Source organism: Chaetura pelagica, unplaced genomic scaffold, assembly GCF_000747805.2.
Source record: "Chaetura pelagica isolate M959 unplaced genomic scaffold, ChaPel_1.0 scaffold10, whole genome shotgun sequence".
Classification (NCBI taxonomy): domain Eukaryota; kingdom Metazoa; phylum Chordata; class Aves; order Apodiformes; family Apodidae; genus Chaetura; species Chaetura pelagica.
The window spans coordinates 12,779,512-12,807,100 of record NW_009952263.1 but is presented as its reverse complement, the minus strand read 5'-3'; positions in this window follow the sequence as shown (position 1 = coordinate 12,807,100).

The window sequence follows — 27,589 nt, the reverse complement described above, 5'->3', positions numbered from 1 at the left end:
TCTTTCCCTCCAGATCAAAATCACTTGGCTAGTTAAACTATAATATAAGGAATGTTTTTTAAAATCCTTGCAGTCAACATCTTTTCAGTATTGCTACAGTTTTCACAGTTACAACAATACCAATGATTTGGGGAAGGTGCAAGAATAGATGATGTCACAGTTTATTCAAAGTTTTATAAAGAGGGGGACCTTCCAGTGAACAAAACAGAAGCTTGGGCAATGAGTGAGAATTGGACCCAAACTTCAAGCTTTTAAGAAATTCCATAATAATTTAATTCATGCCTAGGGCAGAAGCAGCAGCATCTTTTGCAAATTTACCTGCGACCATTCAGGATATTACCTGTGCTGGCTGTCCTCTGCCCCACACTTCTGCCAGAGGTTACTCTGGAGAAGGAGAAACCAGGCTGCCTGAGCCTCACTGTCTCCATTCACGGTCTCACAGGTTAACACATCACTCCAGACACCACACTGAACTGGGTTGGCTGTTTGAGGCACAGGTAACCTTTTAACATACCTGCTGCATCAATCTCTAGCTTGTCGGATGGCTGGAGGGCTGACAAGTAGAATTTCCACGTGCTGTCAAAATGTTTATCTAAAAGAGGCATTATACAGCATTAATTTCATGTATTTGGGGTACTTATCCTGCCCAAAGTGTCCAGTTCGCTAGTATTTTTAGGCACTCTCTGAAGAGAAAGGAAGGCACCTTGGGAAAAGATTTATCCTACGTAATAATGTACATCTGAGACTATCTACGATGAAGTTCCTTCTACAAGTGATTGTCATTCTTCATTGCCTGGAGTAGGAGCCTAAATAAAAAGATTAGAGTAGTAACACATTTTTTTGTTAATCAAAGTTAGATGAGATTAATCCCACTGCCAGTGGGTGAATATCTGCAAAATGAGAATCCCCCTAACAGTGTGCTCACCTAAATCAGGACAAGTTCTACTCAAGTCAGTAGGTGGTCATAAAATTGTGAGCTGTACTCCAATCCCATTTATGTTTTGTTTTTTGGTTTTTTTTTAGAATATATTCATGTGGCAGAGGAACTCATTTAAAACATTATTGTCATGGTTTAGCTTTGAGAAACTGAACAACTGTATGGCCAAGCCAGCTTATAGAGTTAGATAATTCTCTTCAGCTGAACTTACTTTGGGAGTATCACAAAAAAAACCCTTTTGTAAACATTTCTTTATCCTCATTTATACATTACTTTTACGCACATTAAATAAGCATTACAACTTTGAGGACAGCACTGTATTAAGCTCTTAACATGAAGTTTAGCTAAGCTGTTCATGTTCTTTCTCTGCTGGTCCTATTTTTTCATGAGAGAAAAGATAAGGATGAAAGCAGCCATTACGATAAATACATCCTATTATGATAATGAAATAATGTTATTACAAAGAAATAAATCAGTGCATGAAACCATCTGAAAATTAAAATTCTTCTTGGAACTCCCTCAAAATATCACAGAAGTCCACACTGGAGTTTTAATATTGTATCATGAAGAAAATCATGCTTGCAATAAGAAATTTGATTGCAAAGAACTTTTGAAGAGCTTTGAGAGTGAACAATATCCCAGTTTTACAGCTGACCCAACCAAGGGAAAACTGCTGCTCAGATAGAGGTATTTGGGATTACCATAATCCTTCCCACTTTTATGTGGTTTTTTTCCTGATTTTAAGGCACAAGAAACTCTACTGCACGTAAGATTCCAGTTTTTAGTTTGCATATAACTCAATTCACACAACTTTTAAACCTTCCTTCTTCGAAAAACAACAAAAAATTCTGCAAAGCACTGTAACAAGAAAGTATTCCCATATTGAAACAGATGTTTCATCAATTTTCTTGGAATTCTGTTCCATTGCAGAAGGCCCTAAGTCCTACCAAAGCTGTAGGTCAAGGAGTTGCACCCTGAAACTTGTGTAAGTCTTCACAGAAAGATGAATCTCAACCTTCATCAGTAGGTTCTCACTTTTTTTCTTGAAGTTGTTTCTTTTAATCTCACAATGGATCTATAAATATTATTCTTGTGGAGTCAGAGCTGCTTTATTATAAAAAATACTTCTCCTCTATAGGACAGAACATGAACATACATCCGGTAAAACTTCCAGTGCCACATTTTTTGAAATTTCCTCATACTCTGCAAGCCTACAAATGTTAAGTGTTAAGGGTATTAGTTCCTTTATATCTGAAGTGCAGCCTCAACCCACCCGTTTTCAAAGTTTTAAATAACTATCTTAAAATCACACTTTGAATGTGAGTATAAAGCTACACCATTTGCCTATCTCATATGTTCATTGTAAAAAAATAAACACCTCCAATAGCAGATGGGTTTCTTTTCCTCAAAAATTTGAAAAAAAAAGTATTTAAAGCTCTTCTGGTATATGATAAAAGGATTTTTATGATATTTTTTCTAAATGATCCCAAATAATTAATATGAGAATACCAAGAGAGAGATTCTTATCTGCATGTACCCCTGGAGGCATTTCTCAGTGTTCTTTGAGCAATGACAACAACACAAAGCAGATTCAACATTTATGAGAAGGCTGCTGCAAAATTTCTGGTTTATCAGAACAGGGCCAGGAGTCCCCTTGATACCAGCATCCATGAAGGAAGGACGTGTATGTGCCACTGCATCAGGAGCAACACACTTTTCAAGAGTTGCATGTGTGTCACTGTTCCTGTCCTCTGCCTGTCCACAGCTCCTGTTTCTGTGTTGCCGGTTCTCTGCATTCACAGTCGAACAAACAGCCTAACAATCATTTGGGAGAGCTTTAAATACCAATTGCAGTGGCAACGCTTCCACTGCGATTAAAATTCCAGCCTAACTCACATTTGATTTGGGGAGTCACTACATCTTAACAGGATAAATAGAAGAATGCATTGAAAAAACACATAACATGTATTTTCTGTCTCCAGCTGAGCCTATATAGTCAGTTGGCCTCTGGACCCTTGGATTTTATATCTATCCCATCACTTTCCAAGCTATAATTCACTCCTTGTCTTTCAGCAGTATGCTAACATGAACAGGCTTCTTTTTACAATACAAAATCCTCTGACAAATACATTTGATGACTCATAATTGTTCTGCCCTGTTTCTTGCAGGGATGCCAAGAGTGTTATTTCCATTGTACAGGAATTCACTGAATTTATGAATGCTTATCATTCATATTAAGCATGTGTTTTCATTAAAAAAGAAACCCATAGTCATTGGAAGGGACCTTGAAGGTCATCTAGTTCCAACTCCCATGCATGAGCAGGGACATCTCCCACCAGCCCAGGTTGCTCCAAGCCCCATCCAACCTGCCTTTCAACACTTCCAGGGAGGGGGCATCCGCAACATTCCCAGGCAACCTGCTGCAATATTTCAACACTCTCACAGTAAATAATTTCTTCCTAACATCTAATCTAAATCTACCCTCTTCCACTTTTCAGCCATTATCCCTTGTCCTCTCACTACATGCCTTTATAAAAAGTCCCTCCCCAGCTTTCCTGTAGGTCCCTTCAGGTGCTGGAAGGCTGCTATAAGGTCTCCCCAGAGCCTTCTCTTCTCCAGGATGAACAACCACAACTGTCTCAGCCTGTCTTCATAAGAGAGGTGTTTGAGGCCCTCCTCTGGACTTGCACCAACAGCCCCATGTCTTTCTTGTGTTGGGGCCCCCAGAACTTGACACAGTACTCCAGGAGGGTCTCATGAGAGCAGATTAGAGGGGGAGAATCACCTCCCTTGACCTGCTTGCTACACTTCTTTTGATGCAGCCCAAGACACAGTTGGTTTTCTGGGATGCAAGCACACATTGCTGGCTCATGTTGAGCTTCTCATCAACAAACACCCCAAGTCTTTTTCTTCAGGGGTGTTCTCAATCCATTCTCCACTCAGCCTGTAATTGTGCTTGGGACTGTCCCAACCCAGGTGCAAGACCTTGAACTCGGTCTTATTGAACCTCATGAAGTTAACAAGAGCCCTATTCTCAAGCCTGTTTAGGTCCCTCTGGATGGTCTCCTTTCCCTTCAGAGTGTTGATCGCACCACACAGCTTGGTGTCATCAGCAAACTTGCTGATGGTGCGCTTGATCCCACCATCCACATCACCAACAAAGATGTTAAAACAACACAACACATGGGCTGCATTAAAAAAAACCCTGATAATATATATAATATAATATAATATATAGTATAGCAACACTTCTTGGTTATAAAATTATTAACTTCATTTAAATCTCCTTATTTGTAATACCTTGTCCTTTCTCAAGAAAAAGTTATTTTTATTTCCTCTCTTTTCTGTGTTATTCTTGTCCTATTGGTGTCAGAAATTGTGCCAATGAGGAATATTGGCAATTCTGCTTTATCATAGTGTAGATGTGACTGTTTTTTTAAACAAAGACAGAATTATGGCACTTGTATTCATAATGTCACAGATAAACACTTTCAGGCTGCAGAATTTGGAAGCAGAAGAGGGGCCAGAAAACAGATGTATACATCAAGTTACTGAAGTTTAGTCTCCTAGTTTGAGAAGCTCTCTGTATGTACAAGTGTGTGTGCTTTGATGTGGCATTCATCTCGCCATCTCTGTCCTAGCCATAAATGGACTTCCTAAGTCTCTTGCACTGTAAATAAAATTACAGTTTAGTTTAAACATTGGCCAGGGTTCCTTTCTTTTAACCTTTTTTTCTTGCTTCCATTTGGGATGTTTCTTCTTTTAAACAGTTTCTGGGCTCATATCCTACCTCCTCTTCTGGCAGCTGTACGAGCTGATAAAGAGAAAGCAAATTGAGACTGGCATGGCTGTTCTCTGCATGAGAACCACCTCTGGTGGGCAGGTCATCTGCATTGAAGTACTCACTGATTCCTGACAATTCAGTCTGAACAAAAACAGTACTAATGTTTAAAGTTATTTTTGTACATGCTTATACTTCTTGTAATGTAATAAACACATACAGCAAGGTACTGCATGTTGACAAAATTTGATGTTGATGTGGTATCAAGCTTATAAAAAAAATAAATTAGCAGCTACCTATTATACTGGACCTCTTAAAATAAATGTCAATATAGAGATGTTGGTCAAAAGTAACTATTAGGAAGTGACAGAATTAACAGTGCAAACAGTAACAGTCAGCTTTTGTGATCTGGTTTCTAATTATTTTTTCCAAACAGCACCAGCTCCTCAAAGCAGGATGTTGTGTTGTAACCTTAGCTGGCTTGAAAACAAATTTTGTTTTATGAGTTGAGATTCATCTCATCTGACTGTAGATGTCCCAGAGGTAGGTGTTAAGTCTACACCAGTTATTCCTAGTTTCATCTAAAGCTAGAGAAGACAAACAGCCATGGCCATAGAAAGAATTAATTTTACACAACTTTGATTCTTTCCTTGGGTTGGAGTAAATCCCCACTGGAAGTGACTTTTACTCCTCCTAGGCTATAAAGAGAGTTAAGAATGACAAAGGCAAACTTAGATACCCAGGAAAATGAATCCCCAAACTAAACTCCTAGTCCTAAAGGTTACAGAGAAATACTGAGAAATATAAACCAAGTATCCCCAGAAGGATGAAAAGCTGGAGGCAAACCACAAATCAGTCTATAACACTTTTAGCCATCTTTACGATTCTTGGAGGTCTTATGAAGAATTTCTTAGAAAATCTATTACAACAGAGGTCTAGACTGAGGGCTGGTGGGAACAACCAGAAGTCCCTGACAACTAGGAGAACTACTCTGCCTTTCATTGACTGTTTACCAATAAATGCTTCTTTTAAATCTGGGTGATTTCTTGATAACACATTCTGGTGCTGTTATCTCCAATGACCTCTTTAGCTAATGACTTAGATCAGACATTTATTTGCATTTGCTGCACCCATTGTTTTTCATAGTTGGTGACTAAGTTCCTGCTGTCAGCAGATGAGTTCCCTGTCTGCCTGTCCTCAGTAGAGATCTAACAACAGATGTAGTTTTCTTCAGATTTTTTTCAATTCTGCCCTTAGCAGGCAGTCACTAAATATTTAAAATTAGACACTGAATGAGGCTAAGATATAGCAGCATTTGTTCACTGGCTCTTCACAGATAAAAATTTCAGGACCAATTGCTTCACAAGCCTCTTGAACAAAAGACTATGGTCCCTAATTTTCTGTTACTGAGTCTACCTCTGAGCACTGAATTTATGAAATCTGTAAGGAACTGTCCAAAAGACAGGCTGATCACCCATGTCTTTTACGTGGGACAGAGCACTCATCCAGCTAAAACCTGGCTACAGAAGAAATTGTCCTGAAAGGGTTAAATACATTGCTTTGTGACAAAAATCAGAAATAATTGCTTTGTGACAGTGCAGTTACAAAACATTTGACCTTATGTGTAACATATTGGAAAGACTGACAGATATCTATAGAAGGTGCTCACTAATGTGGTAACTCTCCAAGAGTTAGAAACATTTGATGTATACCATCCATGTTTGTTTTCTACTTTGCTGCCTCATAAAACTTTTTTTTATGGGAGGTATAATAGTGTTTGGGCTACTGAAACACCACACTTTCAGAAAATCAATTTTTCAAACATTTCTTGGAAGCCAAGCCTCAGACTCGTCATTTTGAACACCAAGCTCACAAAGTGGTCTCACTTATGCTTTTGGGTGTGGGGTGTCTTCCCCACACAAGAACAGGTGGTGGATGTATTTCCATGCAAGTGCTGGCCAGGCTACCCTGACAGCAGGAGCAGGACAACTTGTTGGTAGACCTGTGTTTGCAGTTAGCAGGTCCTGTGGCAGGTTTTAGTGAATCAGGTGATTAAGTACAGACAACTCAAGCAGTTTCTTATGGAATCGAGAGTAACTCTGTCATCTACGTTGCCTATGCCAGAGACCAAAAAAACCCAGCTTGGCTGATGCTACTGAGGAAAGCATCAAAGAAGTACTTTAACCTTGCAGAATCCCTCACTGCTACCATACCTACATCTCCCCTAGCAGCAAGTGAGGCTCCCCTGCAGGTCCTCTCATTATTCAGAGCTCTCCCCCTCCCAGGCCAGGAGCAGTCTGGCTCCCAGTCCCTGGCCACAGGCTTTGCCTTCAGCTATGAAATGCTCTGAGCCAGTCTTTCCAGAGCAAGTATCTCCATACAGTGTTACCCAGTGCCATGTACATGGCATAGATCTGTCTGGGCTAAGCTTTATTGTGCAATGCAGAGACGTGCCCTCAAAGACACAAAGAGTTAACACAGTGTAATTTTCCTAATAAAACTAAAGGCAGTGCATCATTTTTTTTATAAGCTATGGCAGGCTGTGTGACAACATGTAATTTTTGAGGAATTTTATACTTTGCAAGGAAAACAAAAACACCCTGTGTCTTTTTAAGACTTTTTTTTGCTAACAAAAACATCCTTTTGATTTGTCCTGATTGCAGTACTAAATGTTGCAGTGAAGACATTTAATGATGGCTACAAAGATTCTTTTTATTTTACCTTGCTAAGGGATGTTTCAGAAGTTTACTGAGCATATTCATCCACATTTCAAGTAAATGAAAAATGCTCTATATTTGCTGAAGTAGACCTTACAGGATTAAATGCAACAGAAAAACAGTAGGCAGCATTAACACATGCAAATGATCCCAAACGTTTTAATGGCCTATTTGGTAAATAAGTGTCTCTGTGTGGTACAGGTAGGCAAAGGTAGGAGCTACCACCGTATCTCCTAGTGCCATCATGTTATGAACAAGAGACAGCATAAGAAACTCAAGGCCACAGCTTGCTGCAGGTTGGGAATCACGAGCAGCATTACTAAGGCTGAAACAGGAGAAACATCCACTTTGCAGACACTCAGAAAGGGATCCCAAAGGAAATTTTATCTCTGCTTCGAAGTGTGATCCCTCTTTGACACCCTAGCTGGGTTAGTGGGCCTATGAGTCAGTCCTTGCCCATGGTCATGTGTAAGGTTAAGCTCAATACGACTAAAAGTCAAATTCAGGACTAAAATACACAGTGGTTATCAAAACCCAAATTTTCTTGGGATTAACTGGTGAAAATGTGATGTAACTCAATCACTGCTTAGGTCAGAAAAGTTGAAACAAATGACCTTTTTAGTAAGTCAGTTTTCCTCATCTGCTTTAAATAAGAAAACTCTGGTCCCAGCTGTAGGGTTCCCCTTTAGCACTGAGAGGACTGGGAATAATGCGGGGTGTTGATTTATGTGGGAGGAGGAGCTGACCCTTGGTCTGAGCTTGGAATGAGTTGGAGGGCCGTTGCCCTGTGCTCCACTCTGGCCAAGTTTGGAGGCAGAACTTTGTGGCTGTTGTGCTGGTTTCTCTTGGGAAGCTGAAATGCCCTGTGAATTTCAGACTGCTCTCCCAGGGCATGAAAAGTCACAGATGCCTGCCGGCACCTTGAGGTTCAGCTCCACATCTAATTTAGGACCTTACAAACTTTGCTAGCAGCAGTCATCCTGGGGGGGCTGGAGATGGATGTTCATGACTGGCAAAGTTCAGGCAAGATGTGAAACAACCTGCAGCTGGCCATCAGTCCCCAGAGCTGGCACAGACCCTGGCCCTGGGGGTTCAGTCTGATAATTGCTTTAGACCCAAATGCTGCAGCTTATACTCCAGCCCTGTCTCCACCACCCACTAGGAATGACTTCTTTTTAGACTCTCTGCTCACCTCCCTTTTGAAGGATCAGTACAGCTCTGCTGCTCTGTAGTCCTTGTATAAACTTTCCCTGAAGGGTGAACATCTTACTCTTTTTTCTTTCTTTCTTTTTCTTTTTAATCGTGTTCTTCCAGCCCACCATCTAATCAGCTACTCTGAATTATTCTTCTTTCAAACTTCATTTTTCCCCCTACCCTCTCAGAAGCATAAACCTATTTTCTGGCTCTGTGTAACTGATTTAAATGCTTGCTTTTCTGAAGCACCATACAATTTAATGGACGCTTTGACTACTTCATATGGTAGTTATGGTTTTTGCTACATTGCACTTACCTATGTTTTTTTAAACTATTTTCTTACTGACAGGTATTTCAAGCCATTCTTTCCGAGCTATCAAGGATATTGTCAATTGTAATAGAAGTAATGTAGGGGATGTCTTATCTTTTTGGAAAACAAGAAAACACATTGCAATATGTATGTAGATTTTGAAATTATAGAATATACAAATTTGGAGTCTCATGAACCTAAAGATTATTAATTGAAAGGCCCCTTGGTTTTTAGTGCTGTATTTTTCAAGATGGTGTTGAAGTGGCAATATGCAGTATGCAAAGCCAGCACTAGGCACTTGGGAACAGTGTAATAGTGTATACAAAGCTGTTTGGATGGTTAAACAGAGATGCATGTTACACGTGATTAAAAAAAAATTCCAAGTAAATTAAGCATGTCATTCCCATTTTGGTGGCACTGAGGCATGCCTGCAAACCCCAGGGGGGGTGTGTACACACCTAAAGACATTTTGAAAACCTTCCTTATTGTGTCAAACCTGAAGAGCAAGTTATGATGGAGGAGTTCTCCTAAATAACAACAAGGAACTTTCAAGCCCCTGCTCACTCTTTACTGAGAGACACTAAAGGACTGAATTAATAATGGTGATTTTGGAATGGCACAGAGGTGGAAAAAAGGGGAATAAAATATCAGGTGAAGAATTTGGGCTTGTATGTGGCAAACTCTAAGTTCATATGAAACCCACAGTAGGAATAGGATGCATTTCACCTAACTGCATGCTTGGAAGCAGGAACTCTTCTAAATTAATCTCTAGGAGCTCAAGGGTGAAACGACTATCCGTTTGCTACTTGCCATGTTATCTCTGCTAAGCAGTGTAAATGAATACGGAACTAAATTTTCTATGGCTCCTGAAAGAGCAAAACATTTCTTATCCAAGAACGGAATAAGAAGACTAATGGTCCTGACATGTAATCTTGTTGATATTCTTCTACAATAATCTATTAGTAATGTGCTAAAGAAAGGACCTTAGTCATTGAGTTTGGCTGAATTTCATGTTTGGATCCAGTGAAATGCTAATTTCTAACTATCTTGGAAGTGTTCAAATATAAAGTAATCACCAATGGCAACATACAAAAAGAAACAGCTCTTGTTTATCGCATGTATTTCCTAGTGTGTATAAATACTGTTTGAGCCTAGGTCCCAAATTATGAATTTGTTTTCAAAACTTCAGGCCAAACATGCCCTACAGTTCTTCCCTCCTCTCTTCTTCCCCCCCCCCACCCCCCAAGGCTTGGAGGTTTTACCATCCATTTCCCTTTAGTCTTTATTCTTTGTATTAAATTGTAGGAAAATTACAGATTACCCACTTGCTCTTTTAAAGACATGAGGATTAAATACAAAGTATTTTTCAACTAGTCCTCAGAAGAAATGACATCTGGAACATTGTCTTAACTACAAGCTTTCACACCCACCTGTGTCACAGCAGATGTGGTGGGAAGAGTAGAAGGACTACTACCTACAAGTATTTTACTCAATTCCTGTTTATGCCATGGAGTAGCTAAAGGAGGAGATGCAAGAAAGTATTGTAAAAGAAAGCAACTTAATAAATTTCTTCATGGAAATAGGATTAATGGAGATAGTACCTAGGGGCTACACTAGGGGCTGGGGTTTGGGGCTCAGAAGAAGGGCCAAGTGAAGTGGAACACTTAGTGCAGAGAACCTGAAGATCTCATTATATACAGTTCAGGGTTTTTCTCACTTCTGACGTGGTGTAGTCTGGTCCTGTGGTCTGCATGCCCACTCCAAAAGGAATTCACCATGCAGAGATCACACACCAAGACTAACTGAGGACAGTGAGAACATCTGCTATACAAGCACACTCCAAATCCCAGGTAAAGTGACAGTCTAAGTCACTTCGAACTACTGCACAGCAGGGAACATCCTCCTGCTCATGACCTCAATTCTGAGAACTTTTATTCTGAGTGGTCTTTGAAATACCAGGATTACATGTGCATGTTGGCCTTGCATTCCTGAGGAGCTGAAGTTTAAACCCTGACCTTGCATGTAAGAGTCAGCAGGATGTGTTCAAGCCTCCTTCCATGGCAATGGATGAGTTCATATCGACATATGTTGTGAAGGCAGGAGTTAAAGCAGTGTTGAAGTGTAGTATGCTAGTGCCTTAGGTAGTCTTAAAGTAGCTTTTAAAATAACCTTAGAAGAATTCCCCACTGCAGTGGGAAAGTTTTTCTAGAAATTACGGGAAAATTTAGTAATTGTGCTAGAATATAACATCTTCATGTCATAGATGGGGTCCCTGAGGAAGAAAGTAGTTAATAAGTAGCCTGATGACATACAGCAGCTGAGAGAACCTGGTAATGAAAACCTGCTATCCTTGTTATTATCATTATTTGAATTATTATTACCATGATAAAGAACTATACCTATTTGGATGAAAAATTAGTTCTTTCTACTATCGAAGAGAAATTAAACAAACCAGAAAAGAAGCAAAAGCATATGACAATGATGTATCCATGTTCCTTCTGTTTAACTTGAAAGAATGCCCCTTTTGTGCTGACACTGAGGTTGCAAGTATTATAATTAAATGTTGCATTACCATGGGACAATCCCCCTATAGTAAACACTACCTTAGTAGGAGATTTTTCCAAGGTTAATCAGTTCCATGGAATTCCCTCTAACTCTATGTACTCTTTTCATACCAGCCCTACTTGTTTAACATTCTTTCCACTATTTCAGTTCTTGCAACTTTAAAGTTATTGTATGCTTTCACTTATTAATCTATTTTAGAGTATTAAGGGAAAGTATTATTCTCCCATTGCACTATCTAATTCTGTTTCAACTACCATTTTCTTTTATTGGCACCAGTACCCTGCCATCTTTTGCAAAATACATAAACTAATTCTTGCTGCACTTACTTTCATAAGCAAGGAGCAAAGGACAGATGCCCCTCTGCTCCTTTTTTTGCCATGTCACTGTGTAAGAGAAGCACCTGAAGAAGAAAATATATTTAGAGTGTTTCTTTGAATCTTATTGAGATTGACAAACTATTACGTGGTTTTTTTTCAGGCAAAAGAGCTTTGAGAGAAAGAAAATTGATTTGCTCACACAAATAATAAGAAATCACCAAATACATCAACATAGACATTTCTTCTAGAATATTTGCAAGGAGGTGACTAGATCCAGCTCCATGTGATGAAGATCCAAATGACCCTTTGGAACACCAAAATGCAAGGCGAGCAACAAGATTCAGGATCCACTTCTTCTTCCACATAGGAAACATTACAGAAACTCAAGATTAAATGAAATATCCTGTCCTAGTGACACATTCAAATGCATTTTGAAAGTTCTTGCTCTGGGAGTTGTCAGGAAGTGATGATTAGTAGACAAGCTAAAAAACATTTATTGCAACAGTGAGGCTCTCAAAGTGAATTCCCCTCCTAGAAGGTTATTGCCTAAATAAATTCAGGCTACATAACTCATCAAGATTGTGATGCACAAATTTCAGTGCTTCTGGAAAATTAAGAACCCAAACTTCAGAAATCGAAAGCATAGAGTGAAAAGCATATCTGCTCCAATTAGGGAGCTGAATTCAAGGCTTGACTTTAATAATTCTAAAAAAATCTGGTGGCTATGATGGGAACCTTTAACACCTTCGCATGCACTCTCCAAAGCAAGATGTTACCTAATAAAGTAGCCAAGGTGCCAGATCTTCTATCTAAGAAATGATAAATGGAATATTGTGGGTTTTGCTTAAAGTAAGACAACATTTCCTTTGTTTCTGTGCTCAAAATGAAATTATTTGCCTTCCATACAAGATTTTTTATAATATTCTATGTTCTAAGAAATATAATCTTGAACCTCAATATGCTGTGTCTAAATGTCTCAAATTTGCGACCTCACTAATTAATAGTGTGTAGAATATTGGGATTCTTCTTCCGCTTGGTACCTAGCACCTGCTATTGCTAATGTGAGTCAGTAGTTACTTACTAAAGAGGAGTAGGTCTCTATTCAGGTTGTGGTTTGCAGTGCAGTGGGTTAAAAAAAATAGCACAGTCTCAACCTTAAATTCCATAGATGATATGCTGGTCCTGTTGAAGTCAATTAAAATTTAGCCATTGATTTCCAATGGTGAGAGGGTTTCACAATACAGGTTTGGACTGTAAAAGAAATCAATAATATTTTAAGATATTTACTGTCTGAATTCTGTTTATTTTTAATTCCCTTGGTTCCTTCGTGTATACCAAGAGAAATTAATTCAGAGGACTTTGAGGACTGATAGTTTAATGAATATGATTTAGACATGAGGCAACAGCCTAAATCATATGACACTGCTTTCACTTTTCAAACTTCCCTTTTATAACCAAGGTGGTTTTTAACATAGCAAAATGAAAAATTCACATACACTCCCACACAAACCTAGGAATACCAAACAAGCTAGAAACAGACATTCCAAATATTTTGTTGATAATGATCTGATTTTGTGTGAACACAAAATATGTAGATATACTTTGCATATATCTGCCCTCTCCATCATTAGAAAATGGGCAAAACTGGGTAATTTTGAAAGAATATTCAAGAAACAGTAGCACAGAAAATCAGTTTGCTGGCTGAGACATTGCCTGCTCAGTTTCTACCTTGAATAACTTTCCTCAGAAAATAAAATAATCCCTGAAAATATTAGTTAAAAGGATGCACTGACATCATGTAGCTGTATATGTACTTCACTGCATTGCTATGAAATTGAACATGTATTTTTATTTTATGGTAAACTAATTTTCAGATTTACAAAACATTTTTAAAAACCAGCATAACTACTTTATGCCTATTTTCAATTAAAGAAGATTCTTTAATTCACAATGTCATTGCAGCAAGCAGGTTGGTTAAAATACTACATGGCATTTGATATTACAAGATTGCTTCAGCTGCTGTATACTAATATAAATATTTGGGCTGTAGTTTTAGAAAAACAAAAGGATGTTTATTTTGTTTTTAATTTAAAACTTTTTTCATATAGCTTTGCTTTTAAGTTCTAGGAAGGCAGCTTGGTTGTTTTCATACTTGGTAAAGTAGAAAGAAATGCATTATCAGTATTAAATGGAGTGCAATATACTCTACATAATGACATACAGAGTAGGCACATGTGTATTGTATTTTAGACAATGTTGTTCTTACATAATTAATCCACACAGAATATACAGTTTTCCTCAGAAAGGGAATATATCCAACATATTCACAATACCCATACATTCCAAATATTTGGACCACTCTGAGATGTTAAGGGAGTTACTTCATGAGACAGATCACAAGTTCCCGTTTCACTGTGAAAATTAGGTGGCACCTTAATTAATGCTGAATTGCAGTGGAATTCCATGTGAGTACTTACGACATTCACAAGGCTACAGAATGATCAGTGTTATTACAGCAAATACCAACTGAATTAATAATGCTGGCACACTTAGAATGAAGTGTTACCCAGGACTGGGGTAGAACACTGTGATACAAGGTGTTACGCGCTCAGCGGGAAGGAGCCAAACTCAGCCTCTGGCTCCACACTCATGAGCGCGGTGCCTGCTGCCGGCACTATCCTCCTCATTGGAACAAGTCAAATGCATGTTTTCCTGCAGGAGCAAGTGTTCAGCAACACCAGCCACACGTTAACTCTCCAGGGGGAGAAAGCATACCCTGTAGGGAAGTGATACGTTGTAGTAGCACTCTGAAGGTCTTTCTACAGACAGAATCTTTCAGGATATCTCTAATGTTGTAACAGTCCACTGACAGGAAGCTGGAGACAGAAAGACACCTGAATCTCCTACAGAATGTTGCTCCGAGTCAGGCTGTTACTTACCAGACACTGTGGATGTTGGCTGGAATGAAACTGTGAAATACAACAACCTGATTGTAAATAACCAATTTTTGCTTTGTAACCTTCTGAAGATAACCTGCCTCAAACTTGTCATTAACTTTTCGTTAAGATGTAATATATTGCAACAATTCATATCTATTCTAGATTTCTGAAATGTGAAAGCATAAATGGATTTAATCAGACACAATTATTTTTATGCCTATTACTCAAAAATATGCAGAAATTAATTTGCTCTTATTTGGCAGCCTGTGGAAATTGTGTTTATAAATATTGAAACAGATGTTGTCAAATGTAAGTGTAAAAGCAAGGAAAATGGATTTTAAGTTCTACTCGTCAAGTTTGCAATAAAGGAATCCTTATTCCTTAAGAGAGCTGAGCTCTCATCCAGGTACACCTTCAGCAGCTTCACTGAAATCCCTCAATTCCTTTTACACCGATAGGCACAGCAAAGAGATAAGAATTTGCCCTCTAAACTTTGACTAGTTCTTCACTGGCTCTCTTATTTTCTATAATTACAAACATAAATTATACAGTAATTTTCTGAGGGATTAATATAGCCGAGTGGGTAAAATCAGGACTCACTGCACTTTTCTCTGCCTTAACCATTAGCAGCTTTATCTAGAGATGCCCATACTGCCTAATGCATTTGTACCCACCTTTACATGTGGATCACTTGCTTGCAGGTTTTTTGAAAGAGAATAAAGCGCATACTTCAAACTGTGCTGGTGTTTAACTCCTGTGTTCTCCAGGGTGAGCATGCACCATTGTTTTAGCAATTTGAGCTTCAGGTGTTTTAGCAGTATCAGCCTACTTTATACCAATAGGTGCATGCTGCCCTCAATGTATGACCATTCTGCATGCAGTATTCCTGTCAAGTTCTTGTATTTTGGTTTCTAAATGAAATTATCAATTTACTTTAAAGAAATTCCTGAATTCCTACATTATTTTGATGAATTACTTTGTGTTACATCTTCATAACATTACCCCACTTCCATGCCATCTAGACAGATAAATAGGCTAGAAATGCCTAATTTTCTCTAAAGAATTTCCCCTTCAAGTTCTAGATTTAAATGCAATTTATTGATTTTTTTTTTTTTCTTTAATAAGTGAACAACAGAAATCAAAATGGCTAACAAAATCAATAGTACAAGTGAGACTGCTGCCAGGAAATGAAACCATTTATGAACTATAAGAAATATTCTGTATGCAATGGCAGTGGTGTCTGACCTCTAAACTTACTGTATTCAAAGAAATAACTTTAAAGCAAGCAGTAAGGGTAAAATTCACCGTTCCCAAGTGAGTACACTTTTAACTCAGAGTATGTTACAACTTTTACACATAATTTACAATTTTGAAGATGTAACTAAGAGCTGACTCCATACATTACAGGCTTAATCCTAACATCTGACTTTATCAAATTACGGGGTTCTCTTTCATGCCTGTACTTTATGTTATTGTGGAAATCAGTAGCATTTCCAATAAATTACAGATTGACCAGTCCTAAAGACTCTTCAAAAACCCTACTCAGTCATCTCCTACTCAACCCTTTTAATCTTCTATAGGCGCCTTTGAAAACCACAGAGTGCCCTCTGTTGATCAAAACATATTCCTTTAACATGTTAAAGCTCTCACACAGCAAATGTTACAGTTTAATCTTTTCCAATGCTTCAGTTAAAAAACAAACAAACAAACAAAAACAAAAAAACACATTAATTTTGCAGAAGTGAAGGTGTTCGCTTCAAGACTGGTGTTAGGATACATCAGGATAAAAAACACCTCAAACCACAACCTACTACTATGTGACTAAATATTTATACATAATGTTGATGATTAGAAAGACACGTACCTGGCAATGCTAGTTGAAAGCATTTTTTTTTCCCCTGTGTTTGCATGGGTATGTGCACATGCCTGTTCATAGTTATACACATTTCTGGTAATATAGTGACAATTACTGTTTTTAAAAACTTGATGCAAACACAGATGCTAAATGCCACAGAATGCAGTGAGCAGCAAAAGCTGTGTGGTAAATGGTGATTACTTAATCCTACCATGTTCTACCAAAACACAAAACCGCAGAGTACAGCTTTTAGCTCCCATGTTTTCCCTGCATGACACAGAAAAATTGATGGCCTGGCTGTCTGGTGACTCTGAAACTAAGTTCCAGTAAGCCTTGATAAAACAGTAATTTTTATTACAATTCTTGAGCAGGAATTCATAGGAGGATGAGAAGAGTTTGGGTTTTTTTTCTTTCGATCTTTCTTCTGTTCTCATCTGTTTGTTGGCTGAGTGAGAGTATTTTTATACTTAGGACTCTTTCATATGTTAATTGAATGAGGATGTCAACACTGAAAGTGATTGATTTTAAAATCTTATCAAATAACGTATCCTCTTATATGTTTTATTGGAACACTGAGAACAGATTCACACTTCATGGTGAATGTTGAGATAAATAACAGTGTACACTCAATATGTTAGTTAATTAAATAGTTCAATTTATCTTGTGTCTGTATCATTGTACAGATAATGATTCATTTGTAGAAGTAATCGCTCTGTGCTATTTTGGAATAAAGGAAGACCTTTCTAATCTTTGGTAGGAAGAGTTGTATAGTTTTTTTTTATTGTTGGTGGTTTTTTTTACTGTATTAGGACTTCAGTATCAAGTGTTGAAGAAAGAGGTTTTAATGTTGAATGTGTCTGTATTCAGATGTATGGTAGTACCTGTAAAAGCATAAAGTCAATTAACTTTTTGAATCAGGATAATTCACTATGAAACACAGTGAATTAACCGTAATTCCCCAATATAAAACATAAAGACTTAAGCCAAAAGTCTGGAAATTAAAGAGGAAAAATACAGAAATGCCATTCTTCAAGAATCATATCTCCTTCTTGCATTGCATTTATTCTCCAAATGTGATTTTTTTCTACTGTTATAATTAAAATATATTCATGAAACTGAGGTTCTATTAAATTGAAAATATGGTAATACATTTTTTTAAAAAAATACATTCATCAATTCGGTTTTTGCATATAATCTTCTTTTTGTCAGGTCCATAGATTAAACACATTTCAGTTGTGAAATGAAATATCTCAAATACATTTTTGTGGAGGAGACAAAAAGGCAGAATAAATGTCAAAAGATAAACACAAGAGTGTTTTGAACAAATAACAATATAGGTTAGCATTCACACTGATTATAATTTATTTTCCTTGAAATTTGAATGATTCTGTAGTTTGATGCACATTTTTGGTAGCTACTACTAAAAGTAAAATAAAAATTTTAAAATAATACTTAATATCTTGCAAGGGAAAAAAAAAGTAATCAGATTAGTACACTTTGCATTCTTTTTAGAGGAAAGTCTCACATTCATGAAAAATAATATTGTATTGCCAAACTAGAAGGAAAAGAAATGTTTTGGAGTGTATGCATTTAAAATAAGTTTCCTTTGTCTTACCAGTAAAGTTTTCACAAATCCCCTCCCCCCAAAAATAATAAGTAAAAATTAATTTCAGTATAAAAGACTCTAATTGTCGAAAATTCCCATGACAACACAGAATTTTCTCTTACATTCTTGTGTTCTCTACCTGTCCTAGCAGCCACAAGAGGGCACTCTGCTTTTGTTTGTAACTTGTTCAACTACGAGCTGCACTTCGGGGATATGCCGTTTTACAAGTGATATTAATTTTTTCCCCTTTTTCTTCCAATTTCAAAGATTATGTATTTTAACATTGTATACAACTAACTGACGAAATGATAGGATTAAAAATCCTTAACGAGTCATGATACTTCAATAACTCAACTCACTAGATTGCAATTGCAGTGCTGGAGCTCTCACAGATACACTTTATTGAGTGTATGTGATACACCCAAAAACACCCCGATGAGATTTGTTTTATGAAGAAACTGAACTCTGTGGCAGCATTCAAGAGAAGCAAGATCTGCTCTTCTGAGTCTCATCAGAAGTGGGTGCAGAACTTCTGTAGCACCTGACAAGAGGGACTACACTGCAGGAAGATGGTGTGGGTGTAATCGCACCTCCATAAAATCTCCTTTTTGCTGTCAGGCTGTACCTTGACTGCAAAGTATTTTACAGCCAACTGCTAGCTGTGGGCTGTGTTCCTTGTACCTGTCCCTGAAATATCTATCTATTAGTAATTCCCAATGTGATACATAGTGGCCCAAACAGAATAATTTTTCCAGTATATATTTTCTACTGAAATATATAATATTTTCTGCTGTATGTAGTAAGTAAGCATCATCAACAGAAGTTAACAGGTTATGTCCATGTTAGACACAAAAGGCTGCCTTGCTTTTTGGTTATCTTAGACTACATATAGCTTTAGACCATGAAAGGCTAATCATTTAAGTAGATTTCCAAGCAAGCTTTCCAATAAGAAAGTTCTCTAGGAAAGGCACAGGACAGTCCTTTTTGTGTCAATGCAACAGTCCTTTTCAGAAGCACAGGGTGCTTTTCCCTGAGAGCTGCATCACAGCAAGGGGGGAGGTGCTAGTGTCTTTCATCTTTCTAGCCTTTTGACAGTCTCTCTATATCTGGAAGAGCTTTCTCCAAACTTTGAATCAACAAAACCACAAGTAAGCTTTGCCCCTTTAGCTGGGACTTTACTAGCCCCATACGAGGTCTTAGTATATGGTGTCACACAGAAAGATGGATAACTTTGACTCAATATTTGTTGTTTATCTACAGTACATTTTAGGTGTTAACCGTCTTTCCACCAAACTTCAGTTCAGAAATGCAAGGAAGCAGATTTCCCCTATGGAAACCTTCTCTCTGGAAACTGTTAAAGACATTTCCCTCTCTACACTGACTGAAAAGGTCAGGAGCTGCTTTTTTAACCTCAAATTGCTTAAATTTCAGTTTCAAGTTACATGCCTGAAGTAGGCAGATTCCGCATGCAAGAATTTATTGTACAAATTACTAGAATAGCACCTTATGGACATCTGGAGGTGTGAGAAAGGGTTGGGTTTTGTAAAACAAAGAAAAGCTACCAAGAAACATGAATTTTATGACTAGTGTTTTCTACGTGGCAACATCCCTGGTGTTCTGCTAGAATTGTATCAGAGACCTCAAGTGCTCATAGATTATTAAAACATAAGTATGACACTTTCACAGCTCCCACAAGGGTTGTACTATTCATTGCATGGATGAAATAAAAGGTACAAAGAAGTTGGGGGTATTATAGGAATATTGTAATATGATACATGTGATTAAGCCAATCATAAGAATTAAAAGCATAGAAAGAATTAAAAGCATAGTCACTCAAACTGGAATGCAAAAAGGCAGATTGCAGAGCACAGATTTTTCTTTTCTCTGTCTTAATAACTTCACTCTTTTGAAGGAAGTGAGACACAACTAAAAGCACAAGATACTCTTTATGTAGCTGAGTGCAGAAACAGGTATGTTTCTCAGTATGGACAGGGCAGGTATCTCTTGATTATCTCCATCCCCCAACTGTATTGCCAGTCCTTGTAAATGTGCATCAGACCAGTGTTTTTGTAAAGCATTGCACACTTAGATGTTGATCACATAATTGGCAAAATAAACCAAGGCGTTCTTTTCCCTCTGGAGTGGGAGGAGAAAATGGATTAAGGGTTTGATTTGGCTTGAGGGCGATTTAGAGGGGTAAACCTATTTGCAATATCATAGCTGTTACAAAGTCAAATCATGTCAGTGACTGCGGGTGGGACTAGATTAATCCAAATGTTCCTCTCTATTTTTATGTAATTACTTGTGGTCACTCTCCACCCAGCAAGTCATCCATGACAGGAGATGACATGAGTCCAACGCCTCCATTGGCAGCAGCTACAGAGATGAAGACCCTCCACCCCTTGCATAAGTCACCAGCTGTGTGTTGGGTCATATTTCATGTTGGCAGCATTTCTTCAACCAGCTGCTGTCCCGGTCTCTTGTCTGTGTTCCTCTCATTTCAAAACAGACCCTGCTCCAATTTATGGACAAAGAATAAAATGCAACCTCCTTATGTGTAATAAAACATGAGAAGATCTGGAAGTGAAGACAACCAGTGCTTGGAGAAGGAATAAGGGATGATCTGATCCATCAAAAGGTGACATTCGAGCTTGAGTCCCCTTCCTTCACTCTGAGCACAGAAGATAAAACAACTGGAGATTTGATTTTCTTCATTGCAATGCTCATCACTTAGACTATTTGAATGGCAAGCAATTTCCCCTGCCTTACTACCACTGCATGTTTTTGTATAATTTTGTATTCTTTGATGATAAAATTATCAGGAAAGGGCAGGTTCCCAGCAACAGCCACAAGATTGGTGGCAACTTCTGGAAGTATGCTGAATTAGACAGACCAATCCATTACTCTGGCATAGAAATATTTTCTCTTGTTTGAAACCAGAAAAAAAACAAAGTTGAAAATTGCTCCTGGCTCTAAGTAATGAAAACACAATATATTCTCTTTGTGCTGAATCCATCAAAAGGTAAAAGTGAATTAAGACTCAAGTCAAACGACTTCCCAATTAGCCAGCCAGGTTTGTATCCATGAAAAATGCAAATTACTGATGAGTGATGAGACCTTATATGTGTTACTGTTTTGCAGTCTCAGACTTTTTAGCTAGAACGGGAGTAATAAATAACGCTTCTGAGTGCTCATGCAGTGAAATTGCCTGCTGTTGTGAATACATCTTTTCACTATCTGCAGGTGCAGCAGTGGAAGTACAAGCACTGTTAATCACCCCTAAAGCAGGGTAAGTGGAAAGAAGGGAAAATCCTTCCTAGCAACGTCTTTCGTGTAAAACCAGTAAACCCAGACACTATGTTAAGTTCAGGAACACAACAGTGCACCCGATTAGATGCTGGACGTGTTAGATGCTCTTTCCTCTGCTCTAATCCCTCCACTTCCCTCTTGCCTCTTAGAAGGCTCCCTATTTAATACAGGAAAGCATTCTGACTGTTTTTAGAGTGAGTAGGCGGAAATATTATTGTGTAGCTACCTGAGAAGGAACCAGCCCTGCAAGTTCTAGGTAGTCCTTCCCAGCAGGCAGGTGGTGGTGGTGGCCACATGGCTCTGCAGTAACTCCTCTCCTCAAGATTACTGAAACAGCAGCCTTGAAGTATAGATCTGCCTACACTCCATCACTTTTCAGGGTAAATGTGCACTTCTCTTGCCTTACTTCTTGTATGCATGTGTTCTGATTTGAGCAAGGATAGAAACAATTTTCTTTATGGTAGTTTTACTTTTCAGTTAAATCTCTTCTAAGTAACCTCACTTGTTGAAATTAACAGCATGTTTTTCAGCCAGTGTCTGTTCCTAGAACTGACAAAGCTCAATGTTTATAGTTACTGCTGGAGAATAGTATGCAGAACCAAGGCCACTGCTTGTTTCTGTTAAGCTTCTTATGTTCTGGAAAAGAAAGGGGGTAAAGGGCTCATACCTGCAACCCTCTTGGGGGGAGCTGACCTGACAGGTGACCCAAAACTGACCAGTTAAGTATTCCGTCCCATGCGTGTCATACCCAGTATAAATGTGAGGGATCATGACGGTCAAGCACTCTTGGTCCATGGCCAGCATTCCAGGAGGACTCTGGCCATTCATCTGCCTTTGATCCTTACCTGTGCATTCCTGAACCCACGCATTTCCGTATCAACCTCCCATCTGTATCTGACTCCAGGAGCCCAGGGCCACCTTGTGATGTGAGCACTACCGGGGTGGAGTGTGAGAGTGGTTTTGTATAAATGTATACACATTTAATTATTTTCTTTTTCATCATTACTGTTTCATTAAAGCTGTGTAGTTTAGTTTCTAATCAGTAAGTCTCTCTCCCTTATTCCCTTTCCCTTTCTGGGAAGGGAGAAGTGTTCATAGACAGCATCTGTCATTAGTTTAACTGTCAGCCCAGCATTAAATCATGACACCACTTGAAGCTTTGGTCTCACCACAACACTTGTCCAAAGGTTGAACTAAGGCCAGCAGAGTTCACACTTGGTAACAACACATTTGTGATCTTTCAAATTCCAGACACTTCAGGGTTGGTCACTGTTCCCACTCTTGCATGCAGAATTGCAAGCCTCTGACTGTATAATTGCATTTATCACTATTCCAACAGATTTCTTAGAAGTAATCCACTGACTCCCTAGGGAGCTGCAGCCTCTCCCAAATTATGTCTGTATTTATTGTTATTCTGTTTACACTCCCCTTCATAGTGAAGGTATCATGCAGAAGTTAGAGTCAATCTAATTTATGATGCAGGTGTTTCTTCTGTGAGCATAAAACTTAGCAAATATATTGAATGTGTTACAGGAAACAGTTTTGTATAAATATTTTTGTCTTTAATCCCTTAGATTTATGAATTCTGATTATCCAGATAATTTCATGCCATTGTCTAACCTACACCCTCTGTCTACCCTTGAAGTTTTCAAATTAATGTTGTAATTGTCAGAACAACGCAGGCAAAGATGTTTGACAAAACAAGTCTGAGAGATTTGTAAAGCAACAATACATTGTAGAAAAATATCTACCAGTGGCAACCTGAATATTTCTATCTGTATTTTCCAGTTTTGCAAGTAAAAGTTGTGTATCCTTTGTGTATGCCTTTTTTTTCATATGTGGTAACAATCTTCATCTAGATTGCTGCTACCAATCACGTATGAGACGTGCCAGATTTCTTCACTTCAGATTTTGAGGAAAAGTAGACAATCTTTATGCAACAATGCTTGTTTTGTTTTTTTAAAAGGAGAGCTAATTGAAAAACACATAAGAGTTGGTAAAACACACAAGGAAGTTGAAACAGATGTTGGATCTTTTCTGATTTTCAAGTGTTCTACTTGGCAGATCTGTTCTATAGTTCCTCTCACTATAATCAAGAAATGGTTACATGATGAACCTAACATATTGGTCTTAGGAGTTTTGTTTCGCTTTGCCTTGCAAAGTGCTTTGAGAACCTTGCTGGAGTCAGTAAAATAGAAGAGGGGTTTTTTTCCATCTCTTTTTGGTTATTGTACCTGCAAATTAGAATGTCTAAATAAAAATAATTTATATTCATGTTTATTTTGAAAATAAATAAAGGAATGGAATATTTTGCAATTAAGATCACTTTTCACTTGCCAAATTTGTCAGCAATCAATCCCCACACATAGAAAAAAATCGTATGACAATTACACAATGAAAAATCATTTATCTTGCACACAGCTATTGTTCTTCCTTTAAAACACTTCTGTCAGCTGTATGCAATAACATCTCCTGCTTATATATGTATATATATGTGTATATATATATATATTGTGTTAAAAGAACAAACTAGATTATTTATGTTTCTGTTACCTCAATATATGATTTTTTTCAGCTCTCCCATTAAACAGATTAGGTTTGACTTAGCTACAGGATGAGGCAGCTCCATCACAACACTTGCTACTGCATTAGAGGATGTTCTGTCTTGCTCTGTGTGCTCTTTTCCTTCTCTGCCAATGCCATCTTATTTTTCAAATAACACCAAGATACTACTGCACAGCTTGTGTGATAGACCTGTGCTTGAAGGGCATTGTTTTGGCACAGCTGCAGAACAGAAATATTAACATCACTTTTGGACAGTCATAAAAATCTAGAGAGGGTTTTAGGTCTGATAATGCAGGTGTAAGTTTGCTGTGCCAACCTCATCTCTAGTTACTGAGCTCTATTCTGTGCATCTTCTTTACTTACCGGTTTCAACTGACTCTAGCTGCACTTTTCAAGACGTGGTCTGAAGAAACCCAGGGATGGACAGATTATTTCTGAGATTTCCAGAAGAGCTGGAGCAGGGGAAGGCTGTGAGGAGTCCTTCCCCTGAGGAGGATGGAGTGGCACAAACAACTTGTGACAAAATGACTGCAACCACCATTCCCTATCCCCCTGCACTGCTGAGAGGAGGAGGTAGAGAAATCAGGAGCAAACTAATTTGGGCCCAGGAAGGAGGAAGAGGGTGGGAGAAGGTGTTTTTTTAAGATCTGTTTTTGTTTTCTTCTTGTCATGCTCTGATTTGATTGGTGATTTACTTTTAATTAATTTTTAAATTTACTTCCCCCCGCCTCCCCCCCAAGTTGAGCCTGTTTTGCCCGTGACCACAACTGGTGAGTGAACCCTTCCTGTCCTTGTCTCAACCCATGAGTTTTCATTATATTTTCTCCTTCCCATCCCACAGTGGTAGGAGGACTAAGTGAGCAGCTGCCTGGTTCTTTGGGGCCTGAACCATGACACCAGCCAATGGCAGAGTCAGCCCAAATGCCTCAACACGGAAATATGTGAAGTACATTTATTGAACACAATATTGTGAGCACCTGCACAGAGCCACTGCTCACTCTCAATTAATAAATGTGCCACCAGGGTGTGGAGGCACCAAGCAGCAGTTGCTGTAGGTCTGGGCAAGTTTCAGGTTGGCACTAGTCTTGCTGGACCTGAGCTGCCCTACGTAGGCCCATAACCACTACCTGGAATATCCTAACCTTTGAGATCATAAACCTTTCAAGTTTAATTTTGAATATGTCTATGGACAATACTAAAAAATCATCATAATTTTGAATTTGAGCAACTGCTTAAGTTCTTGTTTTCTGTATTTTATTTCATCATTTGTTATAAATGCTAGCAAAAAAATACTCCACCTATTTAGGTTTCTACACCATTCTTATCGTTCTAACATGTGCATCATGATAATTAAGATCTAGAAGAAAAAGTCTCTGTGAGGATCTCGTGTCATATAACCCTGGAACCCTGATGTCATCCAGGAAATGAATGACCTGCAGAGACAGAGTTGTCATGTATGCAGCAACACCTTCCCACTAGTAAAGATTCTCCAGTAGCAGAAATGTGTGTTATCTTTAAGGCAGTTCAGCAAGTCTCCTAGGAGTTGACTCAAAACCAGATCTTCCAAAAAACCTGAAAGGGATCCCAAAGATCAGTTTCAGACTGGAGATATTCTAAATGCAAAGGATTCCAGATGATCCAAATGAGATTTTACCATTTTAATATCTCATGTGTTTGTATTTCTAGAGTCAAAGATTTGACTTGTGAACTGTACAGCACATAAAATACTTAATAATACCTCTGGGTTTTTTTAAGGCAGCTCATAAATTTATTGCAGTCTTATGGCATACCATTCAGATTGATTTATAGGGCATAGCTCAGATTTCTTATAGCTGAATTACCAAGCACAAACCAGGTACACCATCCCATTAAAAATGAATTTACTGTGGGAACTGCAAATTTAAAGTTAAATAATGGCTTGATTTTCAAGCTGAAACTGAAATATTTGCTTTTCTGCCAACTAATCCAAACCAGTCTATGAATAATTGCATTACCTTTGCTTTCAAAATGTTGTTTTCACTGAAGATCATAGTCTTTGGGGGAAAATTATAGAATAATGAGCATTACTTTACATAATCTGACCTGTAGTGTCACCACTGTCACCCTTTTGCACTGAAGAGTCTGTCTATCTTGGCAAAAGAACTGAGTTATGCTGTTGTTTTAAGGTTTTTGTGTTGTTTGTTTTTTAAATATACATTTATTTTCTTTTAGAAGGAGTTTTACATATGTACACATACACATGAATAGATGCACTTCTTATGAACTGCAAAGTCATTAATGTGTTCCAGATCAACAAAATCTAGAACAAAAAAAATTCCAGAGCCCATCATCAAGTTGTTTAGCTCACATTTCATAGAAAGCAATATTTTAGTAAATGTACTGGAGAATAAGGCAAAAAAAGCCCAAAATTGTGAGGTTCTCTTTCTCATTTTTGTTTCTCCCATAAATTCTACTGTACAAACTATTAAGAAGCACATAAATTATAATAACAGAATGCAAATATTACAAGAATGAAGCACTGCAGGTATTTCTGGTCTACAAGGATAAAAGCAAATTCCAATGAAAATACAGGGTCTCTATCTGCCCAGCAGATACGGTACTTTTTGCTTTCTAAAATTTTCTGAATGTTAACTTTGTGATCTGCTTAAGATTGCAAGACGACTCACTTTGAAAATAAGTCATATATAGAGTATTTTGTAAGATTATATGGAAACCTTGCCTAATATACCAGAAGTGATAAAATAAGCAACCATCCAATATCGATGTACAGTGACCCCCCAAAATTATAACAGAACAAAAAGAGTAAAGGTAAATAATTTTCTCTCCTCCCTGCTCTCATTTATTGGCAATCTTTTATTTGGAGACAATCTGAACTTGTAAACGAGTTATGAAATACTTTATGAAGATAATTGGGAATTTGAGCTTCTGTCTTCAACCTCACTGCTAGGTGAGGTTGACACAGTCCAGATTATGAAACTTGCTAAATGTACTTACTTATCACATAATCTCTTGTGCACTGTAAAGAATTCCTTGGCCTTCATCTAGAATCTCACTTTGTTCATGGCCATGAAGCCTTGGAAAACCAAAACTCATTATATGACTATTCTTCCTTTAATGCAGAGGGAGTACATATTTTGTTTTGGCTTTCTCCTGTAGGCTGCCTCCTCTTTTCTGTTTCTTAAGTACAGAGGTTCATTTATCCACATGAAACCTGGAGTACTGAACCCTAAACTCTTCCTACTCCATTTTCAATCACTCAGTGCCTGCTGACAGCTTACAAAGTGGAGCAGGCGCTGACTGAATACAAAAGAACAAGTTGCCTTCCCAGTTTGATTCAGTGGAGCAGAATTATACTAAAACTGCCCATAGACAGGTGTGTGACATCCCTACATATTCCCTCTGTGCAGTGCTGGCCTTTTCAGGAAATGCTTGTGTGTCACAGAGATACTTGTTTGTTTCCACTTTTTCCTTCTCTGGCATACATTCATGCAAGA